Below are 18,625 nucleotides of genomic sequence, written 5' to 3' on the forward strand. Positions count from 1 at the left end.
TGGCTTCATCTCTGCTGTTAATATTATTTCTTATTAAGTAACTATACAAATTATTGCCTTATTCTGATCATCAAATTAGGACTAGATGACAAAGGGATGTTTTACACATAAATTTAGACAGTACACTTTAATTCATGAAAAAATATTGTTTCATTAAAAAAGACAGAGCTTCAAAATTATCTCAAAGGTATGGCAAGTTAGTTATTGGACCATTTAGAGATGGATAAAACCCTACCTTAAAAAAATTTTTTAAAGTGACTTTTTTTTCTAATCTACTTGTTTTTTTAGATCAGTTGTTGGGCTTGAACTTTGGGCCTGGGCACTGTACCTGAGGTCTTCAGCTCAAGGCTAGCACTCTACCACGTGAGCCATAACACTACTTCTGGTTTTCTGGTGGCCAATTGTCAATAAGAGTCTCATAGACTTTCCTGACTGGCCTGGCTTTGAACCATGGTCCTCAGATCTCAGCCTCCTAAGTAGCTAGGGTTACGGGCATGAGCCACCAGAGTCCAGCTTCTATTTTCTTTTTAATGTCTATTTTCTTGTAAATTTGTTTTCAGGCTATGATGAACTATTAAATAAGGACTGGTGGGGAAATCACAGGACAATGTGTTCATCATCTATTATTGCTATATAGGTATTTTAAAGTATTAAACATGTTAATTTGTTTTATTTTCTAAAGAAAAGGAAAAAATGAATTTTTTCTCTTAATTCTTCATTACCTAGTGAGAAGGATCTTCTATGAAATGGCTAAAATGAGTAGCTAAATATCACTGAACATTAAGTATTACAGAGAATTTTCCACCTGAGAGAATACCTTTTCTCACTAACTTGACATTTCACCTCTTAAGATTTACAGCTCTTAACTAAAACCAGAAGTAATTGTTTTGTTAACTTCAAGAGAAAAATCTCTTTACTATAATTAAATACGAAGTGAAATTTTTCTCATTGTTTATAGTTTCTGACTGACTGAAAAGAAAATCTGAGAGGACTAAGGATCTACAATTGGTGCAATATTTCCTAATTGATGACAATTTGAATTAATTATAAGTATTATTGATTACTCCCAGACTCCCCATCCTCCAAGAACACAACACACAAAACACACAAATAGACACAAACATATCAAACACATATGCATACACACAGACACACTCTAGCACATATAATTTTAACTAAAAATTTGAATTCTCTGGCCAAACATGTCCTCAAAGTCGCATATCTATGACTAATAGGGATAAAACAGAGAATACAATATTGAATTAAACATAGGCATAGTATCTTACCTTATTTCAAGGATTAAGTCTTATGTTAAAATAAGCTATTAATATTTGTTAACCCATAGGTTGACTGCCCTCCCATTAGTGCCTTTTCATAGAGCTTGGGGATAAATTGTAGTATTTTTTTTTTTCTGTAGGCTAATGAAAGGACAGTTCTGTAATTTGGCATCCATAGTAACTTTAATATAAATATCCACTTAGTCATTACATTTAAACCTAAGATGTTCCAGGTGCTTTTAAATGTCACCAAACCCAATTGGGCTTTGGATGTCATTTCTAAAGTCATAATCTCAGATTCATGAATCAGAAATTAACATCTCAAGACCTTGGGAGACTATCGCAGACCAGTTACTGTTACTACACTCTGCACTCTTCAGAGGTGGGGATGAATGTTTTCTGGTTTTCTGTGAAATCATTTCTGTTCAAAAAATCCAAATGATCTGAAGTTGTATTTTAATAAACATTTGATACAGTAAAGCTACCTGGACAACCATATGTATTACAGCAATATTCACCATAACCAATGTGTGAAATCAGCCCAGATACACCTTAGTGGAAGATTGGATCATTAAAATATGGTATATATACAATTTTGCTCACCTATTAGAAATAATAATATTGTACCAATAAAAAAAAGAAAAGACTTGGAAATAATATGCTAAGTGAAGTAAATCAGACTCAGAGAGACAAAGGATGCATGTTTTCCTTTATATGTGGTAGCCAGATTTAATTTATAAACTCATAAGTAAATACATTGTATGGTATGCACCTCTATATAAATGAATTAACTGAAAGGTGCTAAATTCAAGGAAGAACTCAAATAGTGTAATTCCTTAGAAAGGCAAAGTCAAAGTTCAGCAAAATAAAACACCAGGAAGTGGTACACAAAAGGGATGTGGTAGGGCCAAAGAGACAGGGGTAGGCAAATGAAATGGATAGAGGGGAAAAATTTAGTCAAAAATCTAATCTGGGTCCTTAAACATTAAGAAATGTGAGGGGGACTGGGAATGTGGCTTAGCAGAAGAGTGCTTCCCTAGCATGCACAAAGCCCTGGGTTTGATTCCTCGGCACCACATAAACAGAAAAGTGGTGCAAGAAGTAGAGTTCTGGCCTTGAGAAAAAAGAAGCCAGGGACAGTACTCAGGCCCAGAGTCCAAGCCCCAGGCCTGGGGGGAAAATAAAGAAGAGTGAGGGGAGTGGTAGGTAGGCACAGGAGAATGTTGAAAGGAGTGGCATTGACCAAGGTATATAATATTCACAAACTTTGCTTTGTTAAATGTCAGTTCCTTTGTACAGCTACTTAAAGATAAAAAAAAAAAAGCAAATTAAAGAATGACCACAATAAACAATGGAAACAAAACTTTGAGATTTTAGAATATCTACTATATAAAACAAAGAATTAACTGAAGTACGGTAAGGTTCTTTACCTAGAAGATTATATGTCATATATTTTTCTTAAAAAATGTTAGCATCTACTGGACAGAGAATAATAAAATCCTCTATAAAAGGAAAAGTAATAATTAGAGGTAGTGAATAATTTAAAGTTATTTATTTGCTTATTTTCACTTTTAATTTATTTATTCTCATACACTACATATTCTTTTCCTTTCTGTTCCCTTTTAATTTTTTTAATTTTTTTCTATTTATGTATTTATTTATTTATTGCCAGACTTGGGGCTTGGAGTCAGGGCTTGAGCACTGTCCCTAGCTTCTTTTTGCTCAAGGCCAGAACTCTACTTCTTGCACCCTTCTGGATTTTTCTATACATGTGGTGCTGAGGAATCAAACCCTTGGCTTCATGTATATGAGGCAAGCACTCTACCACTAGGCTGTATTCCCAGCCCCTGCTGTTTTTCTTTTTAAAGTTTCTGTTTTCTATTTTTTCTAACTTTTGTCATATTTTTAAATTGAGCTTATTGTTCCACCCTAGTGCCATGAATCCTTTCCGACATTACTTGATGTGTGCTCTGTAGATATAGACTGAGTCCTAAAATGAATATACGATTTAGATTCAGACTATCAAAGACTAATCATGCTTCTTTCTTTAGTTTCCACTGTGAACCAGAGAAAGATGTTGCCTTCAAGCTCTATCCTGTCATGAAAAAAAAAGGATGATGAAAAGAATGGTTCCTATAATGCCTCTTTTTTTGGTTCATAAACAAGTCCTGACATTTGTAAAGGTTGATTCCAGTCTTGAGTAAAATTTAGTGAAAAACATTCAAAATATAACCAGTCTGTTTCCTGTAAATAGTCATTTAGCTCATAGCTCTCCACTAATACCCTTCCTTCATGTTTATCATCACATACCCAGACGTTCAATGCCAATAAAAATCCTTTGCTGAATGTAGTAGTTAATCATCAACTTTGGTGGTCAGAAACATGTAGATTAAATTGTTTTGAGATTATATAACTATATGAAATTTCTTTGTAAATAATAAGTTACTCACTCAGTAATTTTCCTGGGTGTTTTGTAACTGTGTAGCACAATACTCTGCATCAAACACGCATTCAATATGACCTATTTCTCAAAAAAAATTATGAAAGTGATATACAGAGGGGCTACAGTATATTACTAAAGAGTACATTTTGTGTCAAACAGTGTTACACCCTCCCTTTCTGCCTACCTACACCCCCTACCCCCCAAGTTGTTCATTTCTAACAAACATAGTATCTAGTGAGTATCTGTTGCATTAATTAAACCTTTGTCCCACCATTTTTGAAATTTCCCTTCCTCAAATAAGATTAACTTATATACAAGATAATGGGTACAGAAATCAAAAACAGTTTCAACAGAGAATAGACCAAAGGGGAGGTGGGGGAAAAGAAAGAAAAGAAATAACTACAAACGGTACACTAAGAAAGCCTCTGTTCCCATTAATTGGGGTTCATTTCAATAAGCATCATATATGACCATATATATATGGTCATCTATACATAGGTATTGAACCATTATGTCCCTCTGCTGAGAGTATTGTAATTTCAAATAAGAGAAAATATGCAGCCTGTGTGTCTTTGAGTCTGGCTTACTTCATTTAATGTGATTTTTTCCCCAAGTCTTTTCATTTCCTTACAAATGGAGTGGTATCATTCTTTCTGATGGATGCATAGAATTCTGTTGTATGTATATATATATATATATATATATATATATATATATATATCACAATATCTTGATCCATTCATCTACTGAGGGGTGTTCAAGTTGGTTCTATATCTTAGCTATTGTAAATAGTGCTGCAGTGAACACGTTTATGGTGGTGGCTTTAGTGTGGCCTTGTTTGTGGTCATTTGGGTAAATGCCCAGGAGTGGGATTGCTGGGACATAATGGAAGCTCCATGTTTAGTCTTTTGAGGAACCTCCATACTGCTTTACAAAATGGTGGCACAAGTTTACATTCCCATCAACAGTGTAGCAAAACTCCCTTTTGGCCACTATCCTGTCAGCGTGTTTTTTTTTTGGCCAGTCCTGGGGCTTGGACTCAGGGCCTGAGCCCTGTCCCTGGCTTCTTTTTGCTCAAGGCTAGCACTCTGCCACTTGAGCCACAGCGCCCCTTCTGGCCATTTTCTGTATATGTGGTGCTGGAGAATCGAACCCAGGGCCTCATGTATAGGAGGCAAGCGCTCTTGCCACTAGGCCATATCCCAGCCCCTGTGTCAGCGTTTTTTATTATTAGTTTTCTTGATAATGGCCATTCTAACTGGAGTAAGGTTGAATCTCAATGCTGGTTTGATTTGCGAATAAAAGAAAGGCTAGATAAATGGGATTTCATTAAACTGCAGAGTTTCTGCAGGGCAAAGGAGATAGCTAGCAGGATAAATAGAAAGCCCACAGATTGAGAGAAGATTTTTACTAGCTATACATTAGACAAGGGCCTCATATTTAAAATACACTTAGAACTAAAAAAATTAACCACCCTCAAAACAAATCCTCAGAGAAAAATCAACCCCATTAATAAGTGGGCCAAAGACTTAGAGGCTTCTCTGAAGAAGAAATAAGTATAGCCAATAAGCACATGAGGAAATGTTTGACATCTCTGGCCATAAAAGAGATGCAAATCATAAATGAGCTACTTATTCATATATATGTATATAATATAAATGATATAGAATATAAAATTAGCTACATATACACACATACATACATATATATATATATATATATATATATATATATATATATCCAACCTTTGACCCTGCATGATGTCATGATGTCTCTAAGTTAACCTTCCACTCTCAAGCCCTGTCATCTGATGTCTGGAACACACTTCAGGCAGCAGGCAAGTGGTTACAAAAGAATTAGCTGAAATATAGTAGACTCTTATGGAGAGCTCAGACAGTTTGATTCTTTAGAAAGAGTAAGTCAAAGCCCCCCAAAAAGCAAGTACCAGGAAATGGATATTTGCAAGAAGTGGGGTTTTTGGGACAAGGAGAGTGGGCTATATGAATGAAAAGGGTCAGGATGGGGAGAATCTGCACCATCGCCTACATCCTGTGTGGCAGATATTTGCAATTGTTTTCATCCAGATAAACTGGAGTATGATCTTACAATCCATGTTAATATTACAGTGCTTTTGAGTAGACTATTCTAATTTGCACAGCACTTGGGACAAAAACAAATCAGCCTTCTTTGACATATGCCTAGGCTTAGCTACAAGCCGAAAAAACTACTTTAAAAACTGTATGAGGAGGCCAGGCTCTGGTGGATCACAACTGTAATCCTAGCTACTCAGGAGGCTGAGGTATGAGGACCAAAGTTTAAACCAAGCCCAGCAGAAAGGACCCTGAGACTCTTGAGTCAACCAGAAAATAGGAAGTGGCACTGTGGCTCCAAGTAGTAGAGGAATAAATAGCCTTGAATAAAAGAAAAAGGGACACAGTCAAGGCCAGGGCTTCAAGACACATGGCCAACCAAAAACAAAACAAAACAAAAACTTGATGAGAAATATTTATGTAATGGAAACATAAATTCACAAAGTAAAAGTTGAATATAAGTCATAGGTATTACACAGATTTTCTGTCTTGCCTTATTTTTGAATCTCTAAAATTTGTTTATTAGCAAATTACTGAGAAGTTAGTTATAAAACCATGCTTAAAATAAGACATTCAGGCATTCTGGGGTGGATTCATTAATCAAATAAATTTATCAAAAACATATTGAACCAGCATCTGTGATTTAAAAAAGTGTAATGATAATTTTGACACAGTTCTTGAGATTAAAATTTGGGGGATTTTGATTCTTCTGTAGAAGAGAACAAAATGGGAAAGATACTTCCAAATATTTTCCATGTTCCCAGTCAGGGGACCAAAAAAGAAAAAGAAAATATTTCCCATAGTACTACAAAATCAAACTAGACCACATTTATATATTCCATGTGGGCATGGTAAGTTAAAAACACAGTTCAGGTTAGTACTCTTATCTGAGCAACCTTGTGCAAAATGAATAATTGAGAATGGTTTAGGAAGTTCTGTTGGAATAAGACACAACTGGAGTAAAAAAAGAGTCATAATTGAATGAAATGAAGGGTAATTTGAGGTATCATATTTTGAAAGAAAAAAATGTCTGAATCCAGTTTAACCTGTATACCCTCTCTTTTGAAACAAAAATTACATCATGTAAAATATCATTAATTTATCACCCTTATTAGTAAAGTCTCAATTTGCAGAGAAATTCATACCTTGGTTTTGCCTTCCTAATACATTTGATATATGTGAGTGAAGAGAATATTTGGTATTTCAAAATCTCTTTTTATGAATTTAAAATAGATTGTATTACAATTGATTAGATATAATTATCTAAAAAGACACTTGCCATTGTTTTATATAATTAAAGTAGAAATTTACCAAATTTAAAATTGTTTTAGTAGTTGAAAAGTAATTATAATGTACTTTCTTTTCCAAACCTAATTGGAGGTTAACTACATTGCAAATCAAATCCTGTTTCATTTTTGACAGTACATTTGATCAGAATATTTTAATGAATGTATTTTCGAAAAGTTATCACAGGTTTGACAGATTTTGATGGCATCTGTAAAGTGATTGAGGCTAGTCAGGTGGTAGAAAAATGTGTGAATATGCTGCCTCCATTTGGCTAGAATTAGGTCATAATTAGACATAGTAATGAATGTCCTGGAGTGTAATTTCAAATATAATGGATGATATGTAGAATAAAAAGAATATGCCACTTCTTTTATAAAGCCAATTTCCAGATGGAATATCTATAAGATACTAGAACTATCTATAATTACATGATTTAACCCTTTCAACATGTTGTTCTACTATTTGTCACTAGCTAGAAACTTAAACAAAATTTGAAATTTACCCAAATCCCAGGCCTCATTTTATAGAATTATTCTCCTTGTTTGCCATGCTACAATACTGACTACTACTCACAGTTCTTGAGGGCTTTAAAATTTCTTTTACTTGATGTTACCTGCTTTTAGATCATGTTATAGTGCATTTGCTCCCAGTTGTTATATCTTAACTCAACTCTGTATCTTCATTGAGAAACCAAGTATTATTTATAGATTTTTTAAAAAACAAAAATAATAAGCTTTCTTCTACTCACAGGGTACCTGTATCAACTGCTGAAGGTTGCTCATAGAGGGTGCATGTGAACTGAATGGTCTGAATCTCTATTATAAAGTGAAAGAAAGAATCTTGACTGTGTCCTATTAAGCAAACTTCTACATTATCCGGAGCCATCTTTAACGTGGAGGTTAGTTTTCATTCCTTCACTTATTTATTTTTTTTTTTTGCCATTCCTGGGGCTTGAACTCAGGACCTGGGCACTGTCCTTGAGCTTTTTTTGCTCAAGGCTAGCATTCTACCACTTGAGGCACAGTGCTACTTTTGGCTTTCTCTGTGTATGTGGTACCAAGGAATCAAACCCAGGGCTTCATGCATGCTAGGCAAGCACTCTACCACTAGGCCAAACTTCTGGTCCCCCTTCACTTATATACAACATTTATTGCATACCTACTGCATGTCTGGCATTATACAGATTGCCTCAAATTCCCAAATTTACAAAATAAACTGCCTTCTCAGGCTACCTAGACAGGTAAGATAAGCATATTGTATATTAGAAGGTAAAAGTATCCTTGTAGAGAGAAATTCACAATAGTGAGGGAGAGAGATTAGCCAATTAAACTACTTGTAGATCATCAGGCTAAGCTAAGGATCAAAGAGTAGCTGAGATTTGACCAATTATTTAGAAACAATTGTAGAATTAGTCAAGAACTTATCTATGGGAAGAACATGATGAACAGTTGAACTAGCTAGACTAAAAGATTTTAGGTTAATATTTGCCTACTACACTCAAGGAAAAAGAAATTTCTGTGAAAACCAACTTAATTCATATTCATGATGGTACTTTGTCAACTGTGAAGTATCAACAATTACAAGAAGCATGAAGTATCTTGAAGTGGACCCTGAGATAGGAAATACTGGTGAAACCCAAAGGAAGTTTGTGGTTTAGTTAATATATTCTACCTAAGTGAATTGTTTAGTTTTAATAAAGTACCGTGTGTGAGAGAGATTAACACACAAGTAAGCAGGAAAATGTAATGAAAAAATTGCTGCTTTGTGTTTTTCTTTTCTTTTAGGTATTGGAGATGAACCCAAGACATTGTACTTGCTAAGCAAGTGCTTTGCCACTGAGCTATATCCCAGCCCAGTTTTACCTCTAAAACTTTTTAAATCTAAAATCAACTCAAATGAACATATTCTTTATATATATATATATATATATATATATATATATATATATATACATATTTGTAGGAGAACTTTGCCATGGTTTAAGATTTTCTTGACTCCCAGCAATTATTTTAATTTTTACAATAGAATTTGATGCAAATAAGATATAAACCATTCCCTAAATGTATGGATAAAGAAGCATAATATTTGCTTTTGGATAAATTTGTCATTTGACATATTTAAATAAAATTCTGGAATGAGCCAAAGTTGAAGAAAAACATAAACTCTGAAATTATTGCCCAACCAGACAACGTGCAATGCTTAACAGCAAAACACAAAATAGCAAATGCCAGACACTCATTGCTTAGAAATAAAAATTTCCTAACATGAATTGATTTAGAAATTCACACATAATAGACAATGGTGTACTTACTGCCTAGTTATTATGAAATTGCCATTCCATTCCTATCAGTCATTAAAACATTACACATGTATGCACTTCAGATGAGAAATTCTATGACAGAACAATGTCCCACAAAGAGACATTTTCAACATTTTTAACAGGGCCTGGTATATTCTTTCTGTTTGCTAAGCCTGCTACTGGATAAGAACTGGAGTTAGCAATGTCTATCCTTGACTGTGAGAAAATATTACAAGAAGGAATGAAATAATACATGAATAGTTCTCTGAGATCTTAGGTGAAGAAAGCCCTATCATAACAATGTAAGAGAAACAAAACTTGTGTCCATCTTTTAAGTTGATGATTATTATAGTGATTATTATATGCATCACTCCCAAAACACTGCGTGACTCATCATGTCCAATAAAGCAACTGGAATACTTCCAATAAATAGATCCTATTTCACCAATATACTCCAATCTTGTCAGCAAACTGCAAAGATAATCTCGCCTCACTGGAGACAAGCAGCAGGCTATAATCACCATCGCATTGTTCAAGTTCCAAGTTCAAGACAGCAATGCCAAATTTGAACCAGGAAGCCCTTTACAAGTTGTCATAGCTTTTGATTTTTGCTGGCACAAAATACTTGAACATCAGAAGCACTGATGACTGTCCTTCATAATATGATCAGGTCTAGATACATACTGGACAGGTTATGGGTTCTGCTTTTGATATAGCTCTTCAGAGAAAAGAGAAGAAAAGAAATATTTTTAACCAGAAAGCAAGAATAAAATTTAAACTTCCAGCTGAGCTGTCAAGTAGAAGGCATATAAGCAATTATGGCATGAACAGGCATTTATACAAGGCAGAAAGAAGGACAGAGCATTGGGATTTGGAAAGGATTATCATCTTTCATGAAATAGAAATATAAGGATGCCAACACAGAAAGTACACAGAGCAAAGGAGGGAAAACAGACATCCCACCTATCTCTCCTTAATCCTGATTCAGACTTGAAATTCAGAGCCTAATGTGTATGGAGAATGCAACAGAGGATTTCTTGTTCACTTGAAATGGCTTTTTCAGATTTGTTACTATGGTACTTCAAAAGTATAGTGTTTACCTTCATTTGAAACTGGAGCCAAATAATTTCTTGTGGTAATTCTAAATGGAAGGAAAAATAGCTGTATCACTTTATCCTCGAATGAGAATTCTCCCTGAAAGCACATTTTCTGTAATAAATACAATCACCTACCATAGATGGCCAATCAGCAAGGGGTCATTGACTATTTGTGTGGAAGGGAACATCATTAACAACCTGTTCAATGACCTCAGTCATTAACTATGAGATACTTCCTCCTTAGGGTGCTGTTTATAAAGTGCTTGCTTGATCTATCAGGGAATTTTTGGATTCTGCTCTCTAGAAACAAAAGTTCTTGTAGTTATAGTTGGTGGAAAGGACAGCAATGGTGAAAGAGAAGTAAGAAGGAAGGGATACAAAGGAAAGGAAAAGGGGGAGCTCAATAAATCTTTCCAATATAATAAATATTTCATGTGGAATATAAACATCTGCTTAGTATAAATAGAGGAAAGGAAGAAAAACAAAGAGCATGAGAAGGAGGAGAGGATGGCGGGATTGAATCAGAAGGAATAAAGGATGAAGAGAAGAAACAGTATTGTGGGGTTGGGAATACGACATAGTGGCCAGAGTGCTTACCCTGTATACTTGAAGTCCTGGGTTGGATTCTTCAGCACTATATAATAGAAAAGGCCAGAAGTGGCACTGTGGCTCAAGTGGTAGAGTGCTAGCCTTGAGCAAAAAGAAGCCAGGGACACTGCTCAGGCCCTGAATCCAAGCAAATGTGTGTGTGTGTGTGTGTGTGTGTGTGTGTGTGTGTGTGTGTGTGTATGTATATATATGGTCTAGTGGAAGATATTTAAAGAAATTTGGTCACTGGAGGTGATTCTAGTCATAACAATTGTCTTCTATTTGGCTATGCACATTGTTTCAATACAAATACTAATTGTAACAAAAATACAAGCATTAGCCTGGTGACAGTAGCCCATGCCTGTAATCCTAGCTACTCAGGAGCCTGCCATCTGAGGATCATGGTTCAAAGTCAGCCTGGGCAGGAAAGTCCATGAGACTCTTATCTCCAATTAATGAGCAGGAAACTGGAGTCATGCAGTGGCACAAATAGTAGAGTGCCAGCCTTGTGCTGAAGAGTCTGGGACAGTGCCCAGACCTAGAATTCAAGCCCCATGACGGACCAAAGGGGGAAAAAAACCCAAAACAAACATTAACGTGAAGGAAAAAAAGTGCAATGATTTGCCCTTTCAATAAAACTGGTTTAAAGAATAGCTTATTCTGCTGATTTATAATACCTGTTGAGAGAACCTTATCATATACTTGTAAGAGAAATTGAAGTAAATACGTTAGCTGAATAAGATAAAATTTAAGAATTTAAGTATAAATTGTAAATGTGTAATACTATTTATGTCTTGAGAGTATTATTTTAAATACATAAAAAGTTTTAAAATCATTAGCTCTTAAACCCATTCTGATACTATTGCCTTCCCTATGGTCTAAATAATTCTCTTTGTTAAAATCAGGAATATTTGACATAGCTCACAAGATAAACAGAAAGCCCACAGATTGGGTGAAGATCTTTACCGGCCATACAACGGACAAAGGCCTCATATCTAAAATATATGCAGAACTAAAAAAATTACATTCCTCCAAAATAAAACTACAAAGAACCAATAGCCCACTCATCAAGTGGGCTAATGACTTAAAAAGAGACTTCTCTGATGAGGAAATGAGAATGGCCAAGAGACATATGAAAAAGTGCTCTACATCACTGGCCATAAAAGAAATGCAAATCAAAACAATATTGAGATTCCATCTCACCCCAGTAAGAATGTCCTATATCAAGAAAACTAACAGCAACAATTGTTGGAGGCAATGTGGCCAAAAGGGAACCCTACTTCATTGTTGGTGGGAATGTAAACTGGTTCAGCCACTCTGGCAAGCAGTATGGAGATTCCTCAGAAGGCTAAATATAGAACTCCCCTATGACCCAACAGCCCCACTTTTGGGTATCTATCCAAAAGACCACAAACAAAATCACAGTAAAGCCACCAGCACAACAATGTTCATCGCAGCACAATTTGTCATAGCGAGAATCTGGAACCAACCCAGATGGCCCAGTAGATGAATGGATGAGGAAAATGTGGTACATATACACAATGGAATTTTATGCCTCTATCAGAAAGAATGATATTGCCCCATTTGTAAGGAAATGGAAGGACTTGAAAAATATTATACTAAGTGAAGTGAGCCAGACCCAAAGAAACATGGACTCTATGGTCTCCCTTATAGGGAATAATTGGCACAGGTTTAGGCTAGTCACAGCAGAGGATCACAAGATCCCAATAGCTATACCCTCATGAACACATAAGATGATGCTAAGTGAAATGAACTCCATGTTATGGAAACAATTGTTATACCACTGTTGTAACTACTTTCAACATGCTATGTGTAACTGTAGCTCCTATTATTGATGATCTTCTTGTATCCCCTTCCTGTGGTTGTACCTACACTATCTCTGTATCTTATCTGAGTATATTGGAAACCGTGTATACTGGTATTAGAACTAGGAAATTGAAAGGGAATACCAAAATCGAGAGACACAGGGTAAAAAAAAGACAAACAACTACAAAAGCAATACTTGAAAAACTGTTTGGTGTAAATGAACTGAACAACTCATGGGTGGGGGGAACGGGAAAGGGGGAAGGGAGAGGGGGGAATGAGGGATGAAGTAACAAACAGTACAAGAAATGTATCCAATGCCTAACGTATGAAATGGTAACCTCTCTGTACATCAGTTAATAAAACTTAAAAAAACAAAAACAAAAACAGGAATATTTGAATTAAGCAAATAATTCTATTCTAGTATATTAAAGAATTTATAATAAAGAACTTAGCAGCCATGGGTTATAATTTGTAAAGTTCAGTTGATTTTAGTCTGTGCCAGAAGAAATAGAACATTTTGTCTTTCAAAAGCAAAACTTGTAAACAATTCTTCTGCTCCATTTTATTTCTAGTATAATACATGTATTGTGATGAATTACCAAGGGGAAACCAAGGAATTTTAAGTCAAAAAACCTTTGTTTGAGTCCTGGGTCTACAATTTACTAGCTATGTGACCTCAGGCAATTGATTTAATCTAGCTCAATGTGTTTCTTGCTGTGTGTACCTCTTGTGGGGATAAAATGGAATGATGGCTGAAAACATCTATTCCACCCCATAGTAGGCTTGAAATGGTAAAAAAAAACTGTCCTCTGAGCTGTGGTAGCCAGGGAGAACATGTAACAGCATCACTCAAGGGGGTCATGGTGCTGCATAAAGGAGGAATCTGTTTTCAATGTAAGCCTCAAAAGGAAAGTTACTTTTCAGCCCAAGAGAGTACAAAATAATCCTCTCATGTGCCTCAGTGTAGTAGGACAGAACTCTGTGGAAGAGCATTGGAATACAGACATAAAACAGAATGCCAAGACTGAGGACAAAAGTGATACCACTCCTGAGCAGTAAATTAGACCCTGTGCAGCCTACTTGGGAGAGTAGATCACTGCTAAAATCAGCTAACCAAAGAATGGATGGGTGATGGAAGTACACTAAGCACATTGGGAATAATCGCCTTGAAGAAATAATAAACAATCATAAGCAGGAGGAAGAAGAAAAAGTAAAGGAATCTTTGAGGTGTATGTAACAAAAAAGTGCTTATACTAGCAAAAATTAGATGATTTTGAAAGGTACTTCACATCAAAAATGAAAATATTACTATTTCTTTAGTTTGTATTTTTAGATGAATTTGAAAGCTACTTCACATCAAAAATGAAAATATTACTATTTCTTTAGTTTGTATTTATTCATATGTATACATACACATACATACATACATATACACACATATGGGATTGTGATAGATATATATTACATTTATAATGTAGAATAATTATATGCTTAAATTCATAGTAGCCTCTGTAAGAAATGGTTCTCTTCCCTGAGTGGGAAAAGTCTTCTGTATAAATTCATACCTTGATCCCAAATCACCTTTCTGTTCTTCATGCTCTCACAGACTCCTCCCTCCAAGAAAATCTCTTCTGGAGCTGAAATTTAGTTTAGACACCTCAGCCAGGGATTCACTCTTTAATTCTACCTGCTCACAACATTTACACAGATCTGACACAGACATTGATCACTTAAAGCCCATGAATATCCAACTTCTCTTTATGTGGCACGACTTGTAGCAGTTTTCTTTTCTCTCAGTCTTGTACAGAAGCCTAAATTGAAACCTGCTATCAGACAATCAGCTTACATCATTGGTTCTTCAATGTTATCTTATTTATACCAGTTCATTATGTTGCACTTAATATGAAGTTACAATGATTCACTCATAAGTAGGGCTTTCTTAGACTTAATTAGACACTGAAGAATTATTGAACATTTGACAGCATATTGTACATTTGATCTCAGTATTGAATTTTCATTTATATCAATGTACACTTAATGCAATATCACATGTTCCTCTCTGAACTTTTGCAATTTTTCACAACTTAACTTTTTGGGTGCTTAAATTTTCTTGGATGTTTGGGAAATAAAGGGTTTATAATAAGTAGATGTTACTCTTAATTAAAGATAAGACCATTTGATTAGGTAAAGAACAAAATCAAGACCATCTCAGCTAAAGAAAAGTCATACCAATACATTTCAAATCTGCACTTGAGTATATGAAGTATCTTAAGTGTGCTCCTTGTTGCAAAAATATATGTAGTAAATAAAGTGGTTCCTATCCCACTTTAGCTCTACTAAATAATAAATTCATGAATTGCTTTGTGAATTTTACCATATGAAGAGCTATATTGTTTAATCAGAAAGGAATTGAATTCACCAAATTCAAATAAACTACAGTTCTTAGAAAACTGCTCATGTTAATATACAGAAGAGTAGGATTCTACATGGGTTAATCTTAAAATATTTTTTCCTTTATTGAGATCTTGAAAATATTTATAAGTACTAGAAAAATGGGATCAAGCTGCATATTAAATGGAAAATATCTAAATATAAAAATTATAAATAATTTTTACATTAAGAAATCATAAGTGAAGTGATCCAGACCCAAAGAAAGATGGACTCTTTGGTCTCCCTTATAGTGAATAATTAGCACAGGTTTAGGCTAGTCACAGCAGAGGATCACAAGAGCCCAATAGCTATGCCCCTATGAATGCATAAGATAATGCTAAGTGAAATGAACTCCATGTTATGGAAACGAGTGATATATCACTGTTGTAATTACTTTCAACATGTGATGTGAAACCGTAGCTTCTATTGTTGATGATCCTCTTGAATCCCCTTCCTGTGGTTGTACCTGCACAATCACTGTATCTTATCTGAGTACACTGGAAACTGTATATACTGGTATTAGAACTAGGAAAGTGAAAGGGAATATCAAAATCGAGAGACAAAGGATAAAAAGACAAACGACTCCAAAAGCAATACTTGGCAAAACTGTTTGGTGTAAACCAACTGAACAACTCCTGGAGGGAGAGAGAAAGGGGGAGGGGGGAGGAGGGAATGAGGGAGGAGGTAACAAACAGTAAAAGAAATGTATCCAATGCCTAATGTATGAAATGGTAACCTCTCTGTACATCACTTTAGCAATAAATAAGAAAAAAAATCATAGATTGGCGCTGGTAGCTTGTGCCTATTATCCTAACTACTCAGGAGGCTGAGATTTGGGAATTGTGGTTCCAAGCCACTCTAGGCAGACAAGTCTCATCCTTGCCTTCAATTAGTCATGGAAAAAGTAGCAGTGGTTCAAGTGGTAGAATGTTAGCCTTGAGCAAAAGAAGATGAGGGACAGCGTCCAAGGGGAAGAGTTCAATTCCCAGAACCAGCAAAAATAATAATAAGGAAAGAAAGCAAGTAAGAAAGGAAGGCAGGAAGGAAAGGAAAGTAGGGAGAGAGGAAAGGAGGGAGGGAGGAAAGGAGGGAGGGAGGAAGGAAGGAAATAAATGAGGGAGCCAAGTTCCAGTAACACACACCTGTAACCCTAGCTACTCAAGAGGCTGGGATCTGAGGATTGTGATTTGAGTCCAGCCTGAGAAGAAAAATTCATGATACACCAAGCCAGAAATGAAATTCTGATTAAATGTTAGAACATCAGTTCCCAAGCCAGAAATAAAACTGATTAAATGGTAGAACATCAGTACCTAGGCCCTGAGTTCAAGCCCTAAGACTGTCACACACACACACACACACACACACACACGTACTCATGTAGGAAACCCACTTATCTGGCAAAAGAACATTAAATACTCTCTCAGCCCTGGAGAGTTTCACCAGCAGCACCAAGAGGTCATATTGACTGACAGAGTAGATTGACCAGCTTAAACATGGTTTTAAGCTTCTTGGGTTTATTAGATCTCAACAAAATGATTTTAGTAGGAGAAAAATAAATGCTAACTTTTTAAAATCTAACATGTAATCATATACAAATGTAGCAAAATTACTATTTTTATTGCAATTTCTTTATCTGAATGGAAATTATACTCTTAGTGCTTCCAAGAGATGGTTCTATCTGCATGCATAGTAAGGAAAAGTTCACATAATGGTGTGTAAGGCATTTCAAATTTATATTGTGAGGTGGATAAAGGTCTTTTAAAGGTCGTACTCCACTTGCGGAATGAATTTCTTAGGGTGTATAAATTCTGAGTGTGACAGGTTTTTTTTTCTTTTTCCCTGAAGTATGGTTTGTTTCCAGAAAGAGAATAACTAAATAATTCTACTTCTATCTAGTAACAAACAATTTATCTAAAGAAATATTACACATGCTGTTCTCTATTCACAATATCTAAAACTGTTAAATATAAATTAGAACAATATCTCTTCATGGTAGGAAGAAAATATGAACATTGAAATTTGATCATCAGGATTCTAACTACATTTATATTGATTTCTGTTTAAAGGACTGCATTTAGACTCTTTGAAAAAGCTAATATATATATATGTATATATATATATATATCTCACAGTACTCTAGGCAAAAGAAACTTGAGATAGAGGTTTAAACTATTTTCCCTCTTTCATAAGGTATGAACAAGATTCATAATTTATTGTTTTCACTTATGATAGAGCTTCAAAATTCACAGCTCATAGTTTAAAAAACAGATGAAAACACATGCAGTGGTCTAAATTGAAATGTTATAAGGAAAATTAAATCTCTTTCTAGATAATTTTTTAAACTCAGAAATTCCATTTTCCTATGGTTAACACCATGTAAAAATCATTAATACAGAATTGTTTACTCTTCAAAGCCATATAAACATTCAATTTGCTATTATTGTTATTGTTATTATGAACATTTCTACAACAGAAGAAATTAAGACACACAGAGCCTGAATACTTACTTAACAAATGTTACAAAATTCTTAGTATGTGGCAGTAAGCCTAGGAGAAGTTGGTGATGACACTCAAAAAGAAGAAAGAAAATTAAAAAATGATTATTTTACTAATTTTTAATATATAAAAATAGCTTCATAGTCTCAATGCTTAATATAACATGAGAAACAAATCCAAGTATTTTAATGTTTACAATAACTCTTTTTATATTTCTTAGTGTGTTAGGATATAAACATAGTATATATACAACTGTTTTATTTACTAATGTCCTTCCATTTAAATATGTGGTACATAATAGACCCACCAAAATATTTGAACAAAATTATTGCTTTTTTCCACATTTTACTACATTGCTATGAAGTTATAACTCTATTCACTCACATGGTTCTTCATTCACACTTTTGGTGTGTGGAGAGTTATTGAGTAAATGAAAGAATAAACACATGTCTACTTGAAGATTTTACTGTCTAATGGAAGTATTACTTTGAATGATAAAAGTTCTGGATGAAAGTATTTCCTTGTATCTTTTCCATTGACCATTTTGCATCATTCCCCGGATAGAAAAAGACATTGACTTTACTTGCAAAACTCACTTATTTCATCTGTTAAGTTTTAAGGAATTTCATATACTTATAATACTGGAAATACTTTTATTCTTCTCATGATTTTTTTCTAATGTACTTGGCAGTTTTGTTCAGATGGCTTATCTCAGAGAGTTAAAATAAGAATTAGTGGGAAACATAATAGAGAAAGTATCAAAGATATTTTTCTGGCCTAGGACTTGAACT

The sequence above is a fragment of the Perognathus longimembris genome, chromosome 2 (assembly GCF_023159225.1).
Source record: "Perognathus longimembris pacificus isolate PPM17 chromosome 2, ASM2315922v1, whole genome shotgun sequence".
Taxonomy (NCBI): domain Eukaryota; kingdom Metazoa; phylum Chordata; class Mammalia; order Rodentia; family Heteromyidae; genus Perognathus; species Perognathus longimembris.